The sequence below is a fragment of the Rousettus aegyptiacus genome, unplaced genomic scaffold (assembly GCF_014176215.1).
Source record: "Rousettus aegyptiacus isolate mRouAeg1 unplaced genomic scaffold, mRouAeg1.p scaffold_m13_p_5, whole genome shotgun sequence".
NCBI lineage: Eukaryota > Metazoa > Chordata > Mammalia > Chiroptera > Pteropodidae > Rousettus > Rousettus aegyptiacus.
The window spans coordinates 82154328-82172799 of record NW_023416308.1 but is presented as its reverse complement, the minus strand read 5'-3'; the positions used below and the strand labels follow the sequence as shown (position 1 = coordinate 82172799).

At 39.2% G+C, this 18472-nt stretch overlaps 1 protein-coding gene and 1 pseudogene across 6 annotated transcripts in view; both read left to right on the top strand.

The window, feature by feature from the left end:
- DENND2B (DENN domain containing 2B) overlaps positions 1–18472 on the top strand; it is a 155189-nt gene that overhangs the window by 24105 nt on the left and 112612 nt on the right. The window contains exon 3 of one of the 6 annotated variants that reach the window (XM_036221603.1): positions 14081–14121. The exons of 4 other annotated variants lie outside the window; for them this stretch is intronic. The gene's annotated coding sequence lies outside the window, so the exon portion shown is untranslated. Of the gene's footprint in view, positions 1–11154; positions 11332–14080; positions 14122–18472 lie in introns of those variants that run through there. One more of the 6 variants, XM_036221598.1, reaches the window with a different exon arrangement.
- On the top strand, positions 303–421 carry LOC118603447 (annotated as a pseudogene).

Sequence of the window (18472 nt, the reverse complement as noted above, 5' to 3'; positions counted from 1 at the left end):
ATACTGATTGAAAAGTTGGGAGGAAAATTGGCATGATGGGTAGTGTAACTGCTTTGGCCAGTGTGACTACCTCTGCCAAGATGGGCTTGACAGTTGGATGATGGGGTGGTGCTAAGGGAATCTTATAATTCACGTCATTCCATGTAGAAGAAGGTAATTTTTTTTTTCATAAGAGAAAGCATAGTGCATTACATTTTAATTTTCTTTTTAATTTATGCGACATATCCACAGGTGAGTGTTTGTGAACACCTGAGTATATGTTTAACTCTATGCCAAGCATGGTAGTGTCTATACACAAGACAGTCTACAGCCATGCTACGTTGAACGAACCCAATTGCATCTGATCTTGGAAGCTAAGCAGGGTTGGGCCTGCTTAGTGCTTGGATGGGAGACCACCTAGGAAGACCAGGTGCTGTAGGCATAAAAAATAAAAATATACACAAGACAAATATGTCGGGAAAAAAAACATATAATTGTTGCTTAAGGAAGTATTATGTTATCCAGTTTTCAATTATGAGTTATATACAGAAGTTCTGGGACCCTAGAGAAGGCTTAGGACATGCAGGCTTATGGTAAAATCTTGGGCCTAAAGGAGGCCTTTGGAGATGTTGCAGTGCCCCAGAGCTCAGGGTTCAGCCCCCTTCTTTTCTCTGTCTGCACTTTTCTTAGGTGATCTCATAGTTTTAAAGTGCTGGCATTCGTGGAGTATTTACTCTGTGCCAGACTCTGTTCTAAAGGCTTTAGTGCACTAGTTTAATCTTTCAGACAAATTGATGATTTAGATACTGTTATCCTCACTTAAAAATATGGGAACTGAAGTACAGAGAAATGAACTTTGTTGATTTCTTCAGCTCACGAGCTGAAGAGTCAGGATGTACACCTAGATGGTCAGAAACTGGATTCCCAGCTTTATTTTTTTTTTGACCAAAGTCTCAAAAGTTTATTCAAAGTAGTTTACATCCCTTACCTACTTTCTATTGATTTACACACTTTTTTCTTTGTTCTTTGTTTCTCTCTCTCTCCTTTCTTTCTTTCTTTCTTTCTTTCTTTCTTTCTTTCTTTCTTTCTTTCTTTCTTTCTTTCTTTCTTTCTCTCTCTCTCTCTCTCTCTCTCTCTCTTTCTCTTTCTTTCTTTCTCTTTCTTTCTTTATTTCTCTTTCTTTCTTTCTTTCTTTCTTTCTTTCTTTCTTTCTTTTTCTTTCTTAATTTATTTTTTTAATGGTGACATTGGTTAATGAAATCCAGTTAGTTTCAGCTGTACATTTTAACAGTAAGGCATGTATATATTTATATTGTGTGTTTCCCCTCCCGTAGTTAGATTTCTTTCTGTCACCCCATATGTGACTCTCTTTATCACATCCATCTCCTCCCTCCCCACTTCCCTCTCTGGTAACCACTAGTCTATTGTCCATGTCCATAAGTCTCTGTTTGTTTGTTGCCTTTAGTTTTATATCCCACATATAAATGATACCATGTGATTTTCAGCTTTTTCTGTCTGGCTTATTTTGCTTACCATGATTATCTTGAGGTCTGTCTATGTTGTTGCAGATGGCAGTATTTCATCTCTTCTTATGGCTGAGTAATATTTCGTTGTATATATGTGCCACAGCTTCTTTAGCCAATCATCGTAGGACACTTCAGTTGCTTCCATGTCCTGGCCATTGTGAATAATGCTGCTATGAACATCGGTGTGCAAATATCTTTGTGGATATTGGTTTTCAAGTCTTTGGGGTAAATACCCAGTAGAGGGATTGCTGGATCATATGGTAGATCAATTCTTAGTTTTTTGAGGAACCTCTATACTGTTTTCCATAGTGGCTGTACCAATTTGTAGTCCCACCAGCAGTGGATGAGGGATCCTTTTTCTCCACATCCTCTCCAACATTTGTTATTACTTGTCCTGTTGATTATAGCTATTCTAACAGGTGTGAGATGATATCTCATTGTGGTTTTGATTTGCATTTCCCTAACAGCTAGCTGTGTTGAGCATCTTTTCAAATATTTGTTGAGCATTTGTATGTTCTCTAGGGAGAAGTGTCCAGGTTTTCTGCCCATTTTTTGATTGGATCATTTGTTTTTTTGTTGTTATTCAGTAGTATGAGTTTTTTTGTATATTTTGGATATTAGGCCTTTATTGGAGGCTTTGCTTGCAAATATATTCTCCTATTCAGATGGTTGTCTCTTTCAGTTTCTTTGGCTGAACAGTAGCTTTTTAGTTTGATATAGTCCCATTCATTTATTTTTGCTTTTACTTCCCTTACTTTTGAGGTCAAATTCATAAAATCCTCTTTAAGTTCAAGGTCCTTGAATTTAGTTCCTATGTTTTCTTCTATGCATTTTATTATTTCAGGTCTTACATTCAGATCTTTAATCCATTTTGAGTAAATTTTGGTGTGTGGTGATAGACAACAGTCTAGTTTCATTCTTTTGCAGGTGGTTTTCCAGTTTTCCCAGCACCATTTATTGAAGAGGCTTTCCTTTCTCCAGTGTATGTTTTTGATTCTTTTGTCGAAAATTATTTGCCCATATAAACATAGATTTACCTCTGGACTCTTGATTCTGTTCCACTGGTTCCTGTGTCTGCTTTTTTGCCAATACCATGCCATTTTGATTATTGTCGCTTTGTAATATAATTTGAAGTTGTGGATGCCTAGCTCTTAATGGTTCTGTATAGCCTTCTAATTATAGCTTTCTAATTGGTCCTGACTCCTCTGCTCCTGTCCCTTTACAGTCTCTTCTCCACATAGCAGCCAAAGTAGTATGTTCGTCCCTTACTGTAATCCTCATATGGAATCCCATCCAACATTCCTAGAAATAGAATTCAAATTTACTATTAAGTCCTTACGTGTTCTAACCTCTAGCCCTCTCGCCTGTCCTCCACCTTCCTCCTCATCTCTTATATCTCAGAGCCTTTGCTCTGCACCTGGGATTCTCTTCTTGAATATTGCTAGTTTGTCCTTTCACCTCATTTAGGTGTCAGCTCAAATGCACCTCCTCAGGGAGACTTTCCCTGACCATTCTATGTAAAACTGCTGCTCTTTGTCAATTTTTAATTCTTACTTTGTTGTTCTTGCTGAAGTTATATACATATTTGTGCAGATTTCCTGTCTGCTTTCCCAAATAAATAAACTTCATGAGGTTAGGGAGTTGGTGCATCTGTGTACTGGTATCTTTACTTTTTAGAATAGTACATTTAAATATTTGTTGAATGATATCATTTGCATCTGATGTTCATGTTTGACATGACTTCACTTGCATAAAAATAGTGGAAAGGAAAGGGATATGCAGGTGACATATTCATGTCAGGGTCTTACTTGGCTTTATGTTTATTACTAGGGCTTTGCCATAATATCTGGCCAAGGAAATGCTCAGAAAATCTTAGTTGAATAGACGTACTGTGTGATTTGTTTGGGTTCTAGACATAGTAGTTCAGAGAAGGGTTAGAATAATGTGGGCTGGAGTGCTTAGAGGGAACTCGTGGAAGATTATAGACTTTGAAGGAGAGATTGGATTTGTTGGGCCTGTAGGAGTCATCGAGTAATTTTTTTAAAGCTGGGAGGACTATTAAGCTAATCTAGTTCAATCTTTCTGTTTATAGATGGAGAAACTGAGCCTAGAGAGGCAAAGGACTTATCCAAAAATATACAACCAGTTTGTGTCAGAACCATGTCTAGATTCTAGGTACTTTGATCCCTAGGTCAGTTCTCTTTTCTCCGTACAATATTGCCTTCGAAATTGAGGAGGACACTTTGTGGGGTGGGAAATGACTAGGAATAGCAGCATGAGGCAGAAACGATGTTGGATTGTGTGGGGTAGAAATTGGGATGGGAACTAGGCTGTCCTAATTGAAGCAGCAGATTGATGAAAGAGACCTATGGGAGATACAGTAGGCCATTTAAGGTGAAGACCAGGTCCTGAAGGATCCTGAATGTGGAAGGCTTTAAATTTGGAGTGACAGGGAGGCATGCAAAATGCTTGACATATTGTTCTATCTTTTCTCTCCAGCAGAGGTGACATTAAATCAGTAATATAGAAAACGGATTGGAATTGAGGAAGAAAATGAAGTCTTGGAGGAGTTAGGATGCCCTTGTGACTATCCAGGTATTAGTGTAGTTAGGGGCCTGGCAGCATTTGTTTGTTTGGAGTTTTCTTTTACTTTTACTTTTTTTTGAAAATTTATAGTGGTTTTGAAGATGACATAATTCTCTGGTAAGATGTATGTACCCAGACTTCTAAGAGAGTCCTGTGAAACTGGAGAACAGGTATTTTGCCTTAATTCTGTATATGGCTGGCTATAAATGGCATTTTAGTATCCAAATAATAATTCCTGAATCTCCCAAACCTGGGCCAGATGGACAGTGAATGGGAGAGGCTTCCAAGAGAGGGCCTGGACCTCTCAGGGGAACTGCATAGTGGCTGTGGAGTCAGGCATCCAGGGCCTCAGCCATGCACTGTTTTTTTTTTTTTTTTTAAGGATGGGTTGTGCTAAAGCCTAGCCCCACTGCCCCACTGATGTGGTCCACGGAAGTTTTCAACCAGCACTGATGAGAATAGATTGATACAGCCCTTACCAGGCCAGTGAATTCGCCCAGGGTATGATGCTTTAAAAGTTTTTCCATCCTCAGGAATCTTTTTTCCATTTCTAAAGAAAATCTTTAAAGGTCAGCGTGAAAGTGAGAACACAGACCTTTGAATAATATCTCATACTGGATCTGAAAGTTTGAGTTCCAGAAAAAAATCCTGGAGCATTCAACAGATACTTATTAAGCAGGACTTACTGAATACCAGAAAGTATGCTGAGTATTGGAACTTTAATGTTTTGATCATATTGCATCAAGTGTTATTAATAGATATATTAACAGCTGGTTCTATTCCACCTTAAGGTTTTTTTAGTCCCAGAGGTTATTTAGCTTAGTCTTTAAACCCTCAGGTGGTTCCAGACTGTTGGCTTAATGTTTGCATTCACTTGTTGCATGTTCACTGCAAACTAGGCAATATGCTGAGGTGAGGTTGTTTTGAAAATGAATAAGAATTGGTGAGGGTCCTCAGCCGGTTGACTAGAATTTACCAGGTAGATCTGGCGGCTTTCCAGTTTGCTCTGATTTCTAGTCAAGAGAGAATGGAGTCAGCCATAATGTATGTTCCTTTAATAAAAAACAAAACAAAACAAAACTATAAAACATAAAATTATCTTTATCTTCCACTTTAAATTGGTTCTTTAAATTTAGTTTGCAGTGTGGTACATTATAAATAAAAAGCTTCACTTTCCCAACACCCAGAGATCACTGCTGTTAATGTCTTTATGTGCACCCTGTTCTAGATTTTTCTCTAGGCATACATGTACGTATTTGTATTCTTTTATTTACCAAAGCAAGATCATACTATAAATACTATTTTACATTCTGTCTAATTTTGAAATTATTTCTACTTTCTCAGTTTAGTGCATTTTTATTTTACCTAGTACCCAGACCATATTTCAGATTTCTCCACTGACCCCCCAGGTGTCCCTATCATTTTTTCTTTACCAACATTGAATCTACAACCATGAACCATATCTGGTTGTTAGGTTCCTTCAACTTCTTTTAGTCTCACAGAAGTCCCTTTTGTATGATACTGTTTTGTTGAAAAAATATCCTTAATGGGTACTTTTAATTGAGTACTAACTCTTACCTTTGTTCTGCTAAGGGGTTTATAAATGTCATTTCATTTAACCCTTGCGACAACACTGAGAAACAGTGTTTTAGTATTCTTTATTTTGTATACCCTCTTCCTGTGGGATCTTGGGTATCCCTAGACCTTCAACTATTTCCTTTATGTCAGAGATATATCACCTGTATCTGAGTGGTCAATTTAAGAGCATGAACTCTTGAGCCAGATAGCCTGGGTTCAGATCCTTTTACTACCACTCATTATATGTCATCCTTGACAAGTCACTTAACCTCTCTGTGCCTCAGTTTCCTCATCGGTAAAATGAGGTATATACTAGTGCCTATCTCATAAGGTCTTTGTGAGGTTAAATGAATTAGTATTTGTAAAGTACTTAGAAGACGACCTGGCATATAGTTAGTGTATGTAATTATTGCTTTTGAACAGCTGGATGATCCACAGGCACCTCAAACTTTCCATGTTCAATACTTATCTCTGTAAAGCTGCTCTTTCTTGTCTTGTGTTCACCAGCTCCTTTAATGACATTAGTGTCATCTCTGATTTCTCCTTCCCTCTCGGTAACCAGTTGTAAACTCTTGTCAGTCCCATTTCCCTAAACTCCTCCTTATGTCTTGCCAACCCAGTTAAAGCCTTGACCACCCTTTTCCTGGAATGCCGCTTTCCCGTGTCAGAGTGCCTGCCCCCGGGTGTCCTTCAGTCAATCTCCCAGGCTGCTTCCAAGAGTGAGTTTCTAAAATACAATTTAATTATCATACAGTTCCTTCCTTTTTATGAGGAATAACAAACAGTAAAGTGCACACATATTAAGCATATATCTTAAAGATTTCAACATTCGTATTCACCCATGTCACCACCACTCAGATCAAAGTAAAGAACATTTCCAGCAACCCAGAAGGTTGCCTTATGTCTCCTCCCAGATAGTATCTGCATTCTTACCCCTAACCACCTTTACCTTTTATTTTGTCTTTTCTTAATCTTCATATAAGTGAATCACAGAAGCTTTCTATTGCATCTTCTTTGACAGAATAATAAGTCCAGACTTATTTAACATAACATTCAAAAATCTTTGTCCTCTGGCTTTCCCTTCACACCTAGCCTGTCCTTCCTGTCATGCCAAGACTGCATGTAGTTTACCAACACAGTAGACTCTTTTCCTTTTCAAGTTTTTTTGTACTTGGTATTCTCTTGGCCTCCTGACTTCATTCTCTGGCAAATTCATCCTCCAAAACTCAGCTCCAGGATGAATCAAGCCTTTTTGTGCACTCTAGTGGCAAAATTATTATAGGTAATTACTTTAAGTGTCTTTCTCCTCTGCTCATCACTTTCAAGAGCACATAGATGAGGCATTTCCCTCCTTATTAGTTTAATTTTACACAAGTAATTCATGTTCTTTCTAGAAAAATTAGAAAACAGAAACACAAAAATCATCCATAATCTCACTATACATAGAGATGACCATTTTTTACATATATACCAAAATATATGAATACCGTAAAACAAACAATACTAAATATCTACGTTATTACTTACCTTTAGTTTTTTCCCTTTTTGCTTTTATATAAACATTCTGATGAACATCCTTATGTGTTTATTTTAGTGCAGTTCTCTGATCGTTTTTTGGAGGATACAATTGTACAAGTAAAATGGATAGATGAAAGATAGGAACATTTTCAAGGACTTTTGATGCACTTAGCCAAATTGCCCTCCAGAAAGTCTTTAACCTGCATACACTTCTGCAAGGTTGAGTGAGAGTGCCAGATTTCAACCATCCTTGCCAAACTGAAAGGAATGAAAATGACATTTGCAAATCTGATAAAACAAATGATATCGTATTGCTGTTTTAATTTGCATTTCTTTGATTGCTACTGAGGTTGAATATTTTCTCATATGTTTAATGACATTTAATTTATATTTCTTTTGTGATTTACATGTTGATGTATTTTTATATTTTATTTTAACTGATTTTACCAATTCTTTTAATATAAAGGGTGTTAACTCATGGCATATACTGCATATATTTCCTTCAGTTTGTCATTTATCTTTTTCCTTCATTGTTTTCCACATAGAAACATTTCAGATAATTTAATGTAGCGAAATTTATTCGGCTTAATTTTTTTTTTAACCTGTGGTGTCATTCCAAAACAATCTTCCCTCAGCAAGATTAAGATAAATACCCATTCTACCTCTTTTATGATGTCATTTTTAAAATATTTAAATCTTCACTCAATCTGGAATTCTATTTATGAAATAATAATAACAATGATACTAATATTTTTTAGCACATACTGTTATGCCAGACACATGTTATACATGTGATGTAGGCACTGTTAGTTTCTCTGAATGTAAATTGAATTGCATTCCTCTAGCTATTCATTGATTCAGTATGAATTTTACGTTTTTAATATTCCTTTTGCAACCTGTACTTGTAGGGTCATTATGGTAGTCTTTTTCATTTCCTTGAGAGTTAATATCAACCATTCTTTAAATTTTGTTTATTTACTTATTTATTATTTATTGCGAGGAAGGCATTCTATTCCTGGGACTAGCGTTGTTCTTTTTTTCTACCATAAGCAGGCTCGCTTGCTTTATTTATTTATTTATTTATTTATTTATTTATTTAGACTGCTTATATCATTTTTTCTATTTATTTGTTCTTCTAAGTTGACTCGTTGATCCTCCTTTCATAGTATATGATTCATACCTGAAAGACATACCATTTAGGCATATTTCCGGAGAGGCCGATTGGCATTACAGCCTCCAAATAGGGCAGCACCTGAGTGATTGGACCAAGTTTCAGTGAGCATTTAGCAAGTGTGAAGCCCTAAGCCAGAGACTGGATCTTTAATTATGTAGAAAAGGTAGATATTTGGGATCAGGCACAGGAGACAATGTGTCCATTGAAACTAAGCAAGTAGGTATCTGCAAGGTAAAAGCATTGGGGGCCGATTACGTGGGATAGGTGTGGGCCCTGATTTCGGAGGGACTTGATTCAATGCCCAAGGAGAACCTTATAGTGCAGCTTTTGTTTTGGGGTGGTCCATGGTTTGTTTAATCAGATTTTTTTTTCTACTGTCTCCAGTAATATTTGTTTGTTTGTTTGTTTAGTTTTACTGTGACATTGGTTAACGAAATCCAGTAAGTTTCAGGTATACAATTTAACAGTAAGGCATATATATATATATATATATATATATATATATATGTTGCATTGTGTTATTTAATCAGATTTTCATTGAAGCATATTTAAGTTATTTTCAGCCTCCTTTTGTTAAACAGTAATGAACAGTAATGAGCCATGAATAAACATAATATTTTAAATTTTGATCATGTTACTATTTTGATGAGGGAGGCAAATAAGCCAGTGGTCTTCAGATTGGGAAGATTTTCCAGATCCTTGGCCTCCATGTGTCATCTTTCCAAAGTTGATCTGTCTGTAAACACAGTTGTACTCAAGGTGTCCCCTTCTCCCACGTCACAAAAAGAAGGCGTAGCCGTTACTCATCCCGAACCTTGCTATTTGCCTGCCTGGTATGTGAAAACTTCCAGGGTAGCAAACAAAGGAATAATTGGAAATATTTTTAAGAAAATGAATGACTCTGAGCGAGAAATCCTTTTCCAAAGCAGATGGTTTCTATTTTTGCTTTCAACAAAATTAAAAGAGTTTTTAGTTGGTACATAATTAAAGATAATATTTGTTGATAGATCACTGTATAATTTTGGGATGTAACTCAGAACAAGTGCGAAGACTGACTAATATTGCTATAACAAAATTTCTTTCATTCCTATCTACTTATTTATGTAAACAAAGTTACTTGGTGCTTGCAGCTATAAAAATGGAAAATTAATACATTTATAATAAAATTTCACTTATTTAGAAATAAAAATTTGTAATATAATTATGTTTCAATCAATTGCATATTAATAATAAAGGTAACGAAAGCTTCATCCAGAAGAGAAATTTTTTTTTCAACATTTAGAGCCGATAGTCACAGGAAAATTTAGAAGTTTATGTATGTATATGTGTGCATATATATATTTACATGTAGTAGTTATATTTCAAAGACGTATCATAGGTTGGTCAATAAATAATTTTAAAGTGTAAATATTAGGATAAAATTCTGAGGAGGAAGTAAAAAAGAAGTAAGCATTCAAGGATAAAAAGGAATGGCATAAAATTTAATATATTTTTAAGTGGATCATGGATTTTAAATCACTATGGTATTTGATTTCAATGGATTTACTTGGATTCATTTAAGAGAGTAATGTAATAGTTTTACTTTAAAATGCCAATTTGTAATATGCCAGAAAGTGTATCTATTACAGTTTATGATATAACAAATTAAACATTAAATACATGGGGAGGAGTACTTGTTTTGTACAATTTGTTTAGGGCACTTACGATGAACAGACATTTATAGTAGAATGTTATACAGGTGCTTGAACAGAGGAAAGGGACGACTAATGAGGAAAAGATGCACAGGATGCTCCAGGGCCAGGAAAAGCGACCAGAGGAGGTGCTGTCCGGGCTGACCCTTGAGGGGCTGTTGGAGTTGGCTAAACAGAGGTGGAAAGATGTTCCAGGAAGAAGAAACAGTAGGTGCAAAAGGCCTAGAAGTATAAAAGAACATGAAAACTTTTGGGGAGATGGCAGGAGTGGAATGAGCAGGGTGGCGATTTATAGCCAGCCCGACAGTGCATTTTGATGTCCTGGAAAGGAGAAGCAGCAGTGGCAGTGAATGTCTGTGGAGGGAGCTCTTGCCAACGGCCAGGCATGAGATAGAATGAGAGAGATCCATTAATGGTGCTTCCTTCCCACTGATGTTTTTCATATTAGCAATCTTCTTTTTGGACATTCTTTCAAATGTAGAAATTCTGTTTAGATTCTGCCAGGGGAGGAAAGCGAGGCCCAGCTAGGGTCTGTTCTTCTTACAGGTTTTGTACCTCAGTAGCAGCAGGCAGTCCACGGGCTCCGAACACAGTAGCCACATTGTTTGAGGCCCTCAGCTATCATTGAAAAGGGCGGCTGCAGTTTTGGAACCAAAATTTGAGATCCCGGGACAATAAAAGATTTTTTCTTCTAACTTGCAAATTTGTTTACGTGAAAAAGTTTTACAAAATTCTGCAAATTAAATCAAATTTAACATCTACATTTACTAAATTACCCTACTGTAAAGACAATCATGGTATAAAACTTCTGTGGTCCCAGAAAAGTTAGCATGTAGTCACTCGTCTAGCCCATCTGGTCCTGGGAGTTCTTTTGCTTTTCTGGTAGAGAAGCTTCCGTTCGTAGGGATCAGAATTGGAGGGCTATAAAATAAGACCATGTAGTCCTGAAAAATTGATTACCTTCTTTTGGCTGTTTGGAACATTTGTTGAGCAAAGTGATAGGGATGTGATTCAGTGTTTGCATAGAGCAGATTGAACAAACTCCACACAGAAACACGGGTTGGTGAGATAAGCAGTTTTTCCACATTTTAATATTTTCCAGGATGACACTGAAAGCCTTGCCCTCAGAGAACCCTGAGCCACCTAATAATTTATTCTCTCAGGCTCTTGAGAGGGAGGAGCGGGAGATTTACACCATTAAATAGATAGCCCTGGCCTTTCTTAGGAGAGCCTGGAAAGGAATTGAGGACGGCCATGGGAATGTGACCAGCAAGGCAAGGTAAGGAAAGCTGCATGACTTTGATTTCTTGTGGGAAAATATTGTATTTGGTTTTGTTATTTCTAGCTCTCTCTTCTCAGAAAAGTTTCAGAAAAGTCTAGCCCTTGTGGGGCAACAGGAGAATATGTTGTCAAGAAAGTACTGAGTTAGTACAGGAGACCTACTATGTGCCATTCACTACTTGGTGCTTTCAGAAATCTCACTTATCGTCTCAAAGAGGAGGAAATCATAACTCAGAGAAATCAAGTAACGCCCAAGATCCAGAATTTGAATCCATGTTCACTGGATTCCAAAACCCTTTCCACTACATTGTGATGTCTCCTCATGCTGAAATAATGGAAAATGAATGATATTCTAGGTTGAGCTGAGGAGCTCGTGATATCCAGCTGACTGTTCTGGAAGGCTCTGAGTATGCTTTATTTGGAGGCATTAGAGAGAGGAGTAATGCTGGCTAGCAGAGAGGATTTGAGGAGTAAGAAAGAGACTTGGAGTCCTGTAGACTGTCTCTGCTTCATAGAAAGGGATTTGTACTGTGGCATTTAGTCCTTGGTGGTGATTTAGAGGAAGTGGCTCCTGAATTCATTTGCTTCCAGTTACCCCTGTGAAGGGAAATGGGAGAAGCCTAGCACACTATAGGGATACGGGATTTCACAAAACACAATTTTTGTTTGTTTGTTTGTTTTTTAAGGCCATATAGGATTCCCAGAATTACATTTTTTTCTCCAGGAAGAGACTAAAAATAAAAGCCCAAATATATATCATCTTCACATCGTATAAGGAAGGAAATTTGAAAAGCAGAATAATAAATAAAAATTAACATAATAGGACATCCCTTTCCAAGAGAGTACCTTGTACTCATCTATTACAAAATTAGATTAAAAATGTTTTAAATTAAGAAAAATTAACAACAAAATTTACCGATGCGTTTGTCACGTTGGGAATTTTTATTTGATAGTGTAACATTAGGAGCTGCTTGAGTGTCCAGTCATACTTTATTTTTTTAATCACAGTTTCCATTGACAGTGTATTTCTACAGGTACAGGTGTGTTGATGAAGACAGTATCAGTAATCTGTGTACTTTACTCAGTCTGGGATATTTTGGTGAATCCAGAGAACAGGAGTAAGAACAGTTCTTACGTAGGCTTTCAGTTCTGTGGCCAAGTCAGGAAGAGAGCAGAAATAGCAGCTCTGGTGTCTGGCTGGTGAAGGCCGTAGAGGGCCCCAGGACCTGTCTGCTGCTACTCGTATGCCGGTGGGGGTGAGGGCCGCACAGGACCCCTGCCCAATAGGCAGGAATTTATCTGAGAGGGATGCTGTAGATGGTTAAAAAAAAACAAAAAACACAAAACAAAATCAAAACCAAAAATACTTATGTCATGGCCTGGGCCAGTGTTTAAGAGAACCACTCCTCTAAAGGAATTATCCTGTTTGGTTCTCCAAGATAATCTAAAGGCAGAGGCACAGACAAAGGCCCATTGTTTTCTCCATGGCAGCTGTTTATTGCATTGGTGCTAAGGAGGGGTGTGGGAAGCCCACAGGACTGTGGCCTAGGTGCTCAGATTTGGGGGTGGTCCTCCTGCCTGGTTATTTTCTTCTGAGTCTCTTTTGTGGGAACTTGGGGCAAACTGCGTTTTCCTCTAAGCGGCACAGGCCTGGCTCCACCTTCCACTTGGTCTCTGTGCCCTGAAGTTTTTGTGAATGCGCCAAGTGCCTGGGAACAGAAAAAAGCCTGACTACGGCTTGGGAATTCCCCAGCTGTCCTAGCCTGTGTCGCTTGTACAAGGGAACATCTCCCTTCTGCATTTTCAGGGCCATGCTGGGGGAAGTGTGCGTTTTGGCCTTTCTGGAGAAGGGCACGGTTTGCTTCCCTGGCCTGTTTACACAAGTCAGTCCTTTCTGCCTTTGATTACAAATGAGGCCATGGGTGGGGGATTTCCCTGCTTCCATGGAAGTCATGCTTTCCTTCTGTCTGCTTTCTCAACTTTTCTACCTGGGAAGAGCTGCCTTTTTCTTTTTTAAAAAAGTGCTTTCCTTGGCTTAATTTCTTGTCTCATAGACATTGCCTAGTGAATGAGTCAGTTTACAATTAGGAAGCAATTCATCTGTTTCCTGAAATTACCGTTTGCTGAATTCCGTGACTATTAGATCTTTTTCATTTGCCTGTCACTGCCTAAGTTGTCAGTAGTACTCTCCCCCAAGAAAGGGGATGGTCTTCCAAACCCCAAGGCTGGACACTTATTGGTGCTTGTGAAGCTAAAATATTGACGCAGGATTTCTTAGTTTGGAATATGTGTCTTGGTTGCTCAAGTAGAATGTAAACCCTTCGAGGTTAAGAGTTCCCAGTTCTTTCTTTCCTTTCCCTCCAGCCTCTAGTAAGTATGACGTGGGAGAGGAGAGGTGAAACCTGTGGGCGGGTGACCACCAGTGGCTGAATTTGCTGGCGAGGTTCCCCATCCTTGCTCCCAGTGTCAGTCTGCCCACCCCAACCCCCTCCAACCCCCTCTGAGGCTGACTTCACTGTAGGCTTGCTATCTAAGACTCTGGCTTACTAGACATATAAAAGAAAACTCTTTTGCCCCTAGGGGCAGTGGTTGAAGGCCTTCCTCTTGGTTCTTCTCATTCATTTGAATAGTCCTGATATCAGACAATTGAGGGATTCTGTCTGCTCTTCAAAGGCTTTTCTTTCTTAAAGGTCACAGGAAAACTCAGGTGACTTTTACTGGTAATAAGTTTTTCACTCTCTTCACAGCTTTCCTACTCTTTGGAGAGTTTCACTCTGGGATAATTCAGGTAGGATTTTTTTTTTTTTTTTTTTAACCAAGGGACCTAGTTCTCTATACAGTGACTTTTTCTGTGCCCTCAGCCTTCCTCCAGCTGATTGATCTTGGTTTTCCTCCTTTTGGGAGACCCTTGTGTGGGCCCTTTGAGTTCCTTTCTCGTTCCACTCATGATGCTCTGTGGTGGGTGGGGGTTCTCTACCTCTAGCCTACCTGCCTCTCCTGGATTTCCCAGGCAGTCCCGTCTCGCTCACATGGATGCCTGTCTGCATTACTTGATATGGTAATATGTTTTCTACTGGCTTTTGTTTGGTTAGTCTATTCATATTCACATTTAGATCTAGAATCTTATTTTTAAATTTCAACAATTAAAAAAAAACAGATTAAAAAAAAAAAGCTTAGGATGGCGTTTTTCCGCTTTCGTCGCCCATCTGCTGGCCTTCGCAGTGGTCCTCAGCTTCCCTCTGTGCTGTGCCGACCTCACTCCCACGGTCTTCCCCTCCGGCATCGATCACAGATGAAATATTTAGGTAGTCTCTGCCAAACATTCTGGCTGTGTTGTTTTGCTTAAGAAGACAGGCAGATAAACTGTTTTGATTCTTGGTCTTGGTGCTCTAGGGCAGATGTTTCTCGCATAAGGGAGGGATTGTGGTCAGTCGGAAAGAGCACTGGACAAGATTGGGAATTAGATTCTAATCCCTGCTGCGCTACTAATTTGTGGTGTGATCTTGCACAAGGCACATTTCTATGTCTCAATTTCCTTTTGTCAAAGGGACCTTATGATAAAGAAGATAGGAATCTACGGATATCGGAGAGTAAGCTTGGGGGATCTAGGAGAAAGCAGATAGGCTAGAGTCAGAGAGTCATTACCATGAATGCCATTAGTGGAGCCAGGAGGATACTCAAATCCAAATACAGATAAAATTTATACATATACACACATACACGTGTGTATATATGTGTGTGTGTGTGTGTGTATATACATATACATATATACATATACACACATATCTTACTTTGAAAAGTATAAAATGTGATAACGAAATGGTGGAAATTCTCTGACAAGGACTTCAGGAGATAACTGCTTTGTCCACCCCTGGCCTTGCTCTGGGTCCATACCTGTTTGCTGTCACCCCTTACCTCCCACTTTCCACCTTGTTCGTAAACCCAGGGATATTTGAAATTCAGCCCAGGTCTTCACCTGGCTTTAATTTCCCCATCATGTGGAGAATGGTCCTTGGAAATTGTATTTTCCAGAAGGCTTAAATGTTTGCTAGCATGTCCAACTTCTGCGTTTGTTGATCACTCTTTCTGTGCATGGCTGTGTTCCAATTCTTGTGCCCTGAAGATGGTATGATTTGGTTCCAGCAAGGAAGGGGGCACTATTTCGGGGACCCTATTACTAGGAATGCGGAAATAAAGATCGACAAAAGAGCTGAGAGATGCCCCCTTGATCTTTGAAGAAGAAACAAGATGGTTTAATTTCTAGCTATGGAAACCGTAGCTTCCCCATAAACATACTCAGATAGGCAATGCTACATTTCTTTCTTGTCCCTCCCTCTCTCCTCTGAAATGATTCTGAGATTTAATCAGATCTTGCCTAGTTTATACTTTTTCTTTCCAGTTACAAATTTGCATTGGTTTCTTCCAGTGCAGAATAAGTTGAATGAAGACAGCCTCCAAAGTCTTTTGCTGCCATGTAATCTTTTGTCAGGCATAATCTGCAGAAACTTTTCTAAATGAGCGCAGGGAGATACCAGTCTTTGCGGAGTTAATGATAAGAGCCTACACTCTCTATTACTATGTCCAATCCTGGGAGGCTCTCGCGCTGCCGAAACTCGGTAAAGTCACAGAACCGAGTAGAAAAATTCTGGGGAGAAGGGTTACGTAATTGGCTGTGTACTTTCAACTGGGCCTTTTTGCTATTCTGCAGTCCTTTTATTTAACTGTTTACATCCCTGTGATGTAAACCACAGTGCTCATGCCGTGTTTTTTTATACTACATAAGCCCCAATTCCATCATGATTCTACATTGCCAAAGAGGTGCCTTCTACTTAACTGGGGCTGCTAGAGCTAGGTGACATAGAGCTATGGTTCCTTTTCTTTAGATAGCTAGGTACTCTTCTTTATCCAGCTCCAAGAGAACAGGCAGTAGGAATTTTCTGTAGGTTCTGTAGGTGTGTTCACTGTGAATGCCAGCATCATCTGGGTGAAATAATGGTTTGACTTGGAGCTTGGTAAGAGTTGTGAACCCACATCTGGCTATTTGGTACTATTCCTCACCCCCATTTTGCCTTCAACCAAGCTGTCCTAGGCAGATGGCCCAATTGGTAACTCTGTGTCACATAATGCCGAATGTGTCCCCTCTGCCACTCCATTTCTGCATGTCACGACCTCTTTGGCTCCTAAACCTCTTTCCAATCATAGCTCGTACAGTTCCCCCTCAGCTAGGTATTCTTTTAGTCCTTCTTATACTCTCTCTACCTGTCTTCTTTCATTTTCTTTCTCTCCTACCTATTTGGTTTAGTTACCTTAGGAAATACCCTCCTTGTTCCCTTCCCTCTTGGATTGTGGGGTGAAAGCTAGCCGTAATCATGACTGATAAGCATGACACAAGAATTCTTGGGAAAGGAAAGTCAGACATTTGGGAATGAAATTAGGTGGTATGAAGAATCGGTGTTCAGTCCTGCCCCTGTGAACACCTATTGAAATCCCTAAAAATACTCATCTTTTAATTAGTCAGCCCTTTTTCCAGGACCACAATTTGGGATATGTAAAAATTATTTAATTTTATTTCTTTATGTTTTGCTTTACTGTTAGTATTTACACAGGTATTTTTCTCTTTTGGTATCTTGATTGCATATAAATAGTATTTTAGCCATGCTATTCAGTAATGAGCCTATCTGGGCATCTAACTAACATGTCTAAGATTGTTTCTTTGGGAAAATGCCTCCAGCTTATAAAAGCGACTGACTAATAAAGGAGCATTCAGTGAAAACACAGGCTCCGTCATCTGGCCCCTACCGGTGGTGTTTCTGTGGAAGGGGCTGACTCTGCTCCTGTCCTGTGTGGGGAGGAAGAAGTGAGCTTCTCAGCAAGGCCTGGAGCTCAGTGAGGACAGTGCAGTCCTCCCTGTCATCCGAGTCTCTAGGTGGTGGCTCGAGGAGCCACTGTGCACCACGCCTGACTTGCCTAAGCCTCCTTCCTCTGTGTATCATTTCAGGGAAATACTTAAAGCCTGAAGAAGTTCTCCTACTTTTAAAATCATGACCTAATTATGACAGGACCACATTCTTTAAACATGTTGTTTAGTGGAGTTAACTGCATTATTTAAATCTGTTTTTGCGTAGGAAATAATGCATTCTTGTTATGATGCCATATCAGATCTTAAATGGAAAGCTTCTGGTTTGAAGCCCTGTATATTTCCGGTGGGATAAATCTGCTGCCCATTTATGAAAACCGAAGATGTCCCTGTGTTCTGTGGGTAAACCACAGCATCTCCTTGTAGAATGAATGATTCAGGAAAATGGAACAATTTTTTGAATAAAAGTCTACGCTCTACTAGGTTCCAGGTGACTGAGAATTTCTTGTTAGACTTGGACAACTTGTCCATATGCTTTTGCCTGGGGGATGGTGTGTGTCATGTAGTTCCAAAGAAATATGCCCGTAGCTGATTGACCCTTTCTTTGTCCTTCTCTCTGTGGTGCCCAGAGATGGTTCGAGCTCATCTTTTGTCTTGTATCTAAGAAAAGCATCATGCATTTTGATCAAGGTTTGAGAGTGAAATCTGGCCACGGGCAGGGTTTAACTAACGGTTCTTTTAAGTAGCAAAGCTCTCACCTTTGCTTCATTGGTACTGGGCTGTATAATTGAATTAACCAGCTACAGATACTTAATTGTGCACTTTTGAAGTGAGGATGGGCAAAATCCTAGGGGCTAGGAGGCAGACATGTGGCTACCAGAGAGATGACATCAGCTAGTTTACTGGTGCTGCAGAGGAAGGGGAGATTCCAGGTGCTCAGCCTCTTTCCTGCGTGTGGGCTGTCTGAAGCCACCCCCGGTTCCCCTGGCAGCCAAGGCCTTTGCTTGGGGAAAGCCTACGTCTAATTCTTGCCTCCTGCTGTCCCCACAGGGACCTGAAATTGGAAAGGGTCTTGGAACTTTGGCTGTGGGAACAAAGCATTGAGGAATGAACAGACATGTGTGTCTCTTGTGTCTGTGTGTGTATTTCGTGTTAATACTAACAACCGATGAGGGTTTCCAAACTGGGAGTTGGATATGAGATGGAGGGGGGAGCGATGTCTGGGTTTTTTGGACTCTTTTTCAGGATTTGCCCTTTTCTTAGAAGGGAAAGCAGTTAATGA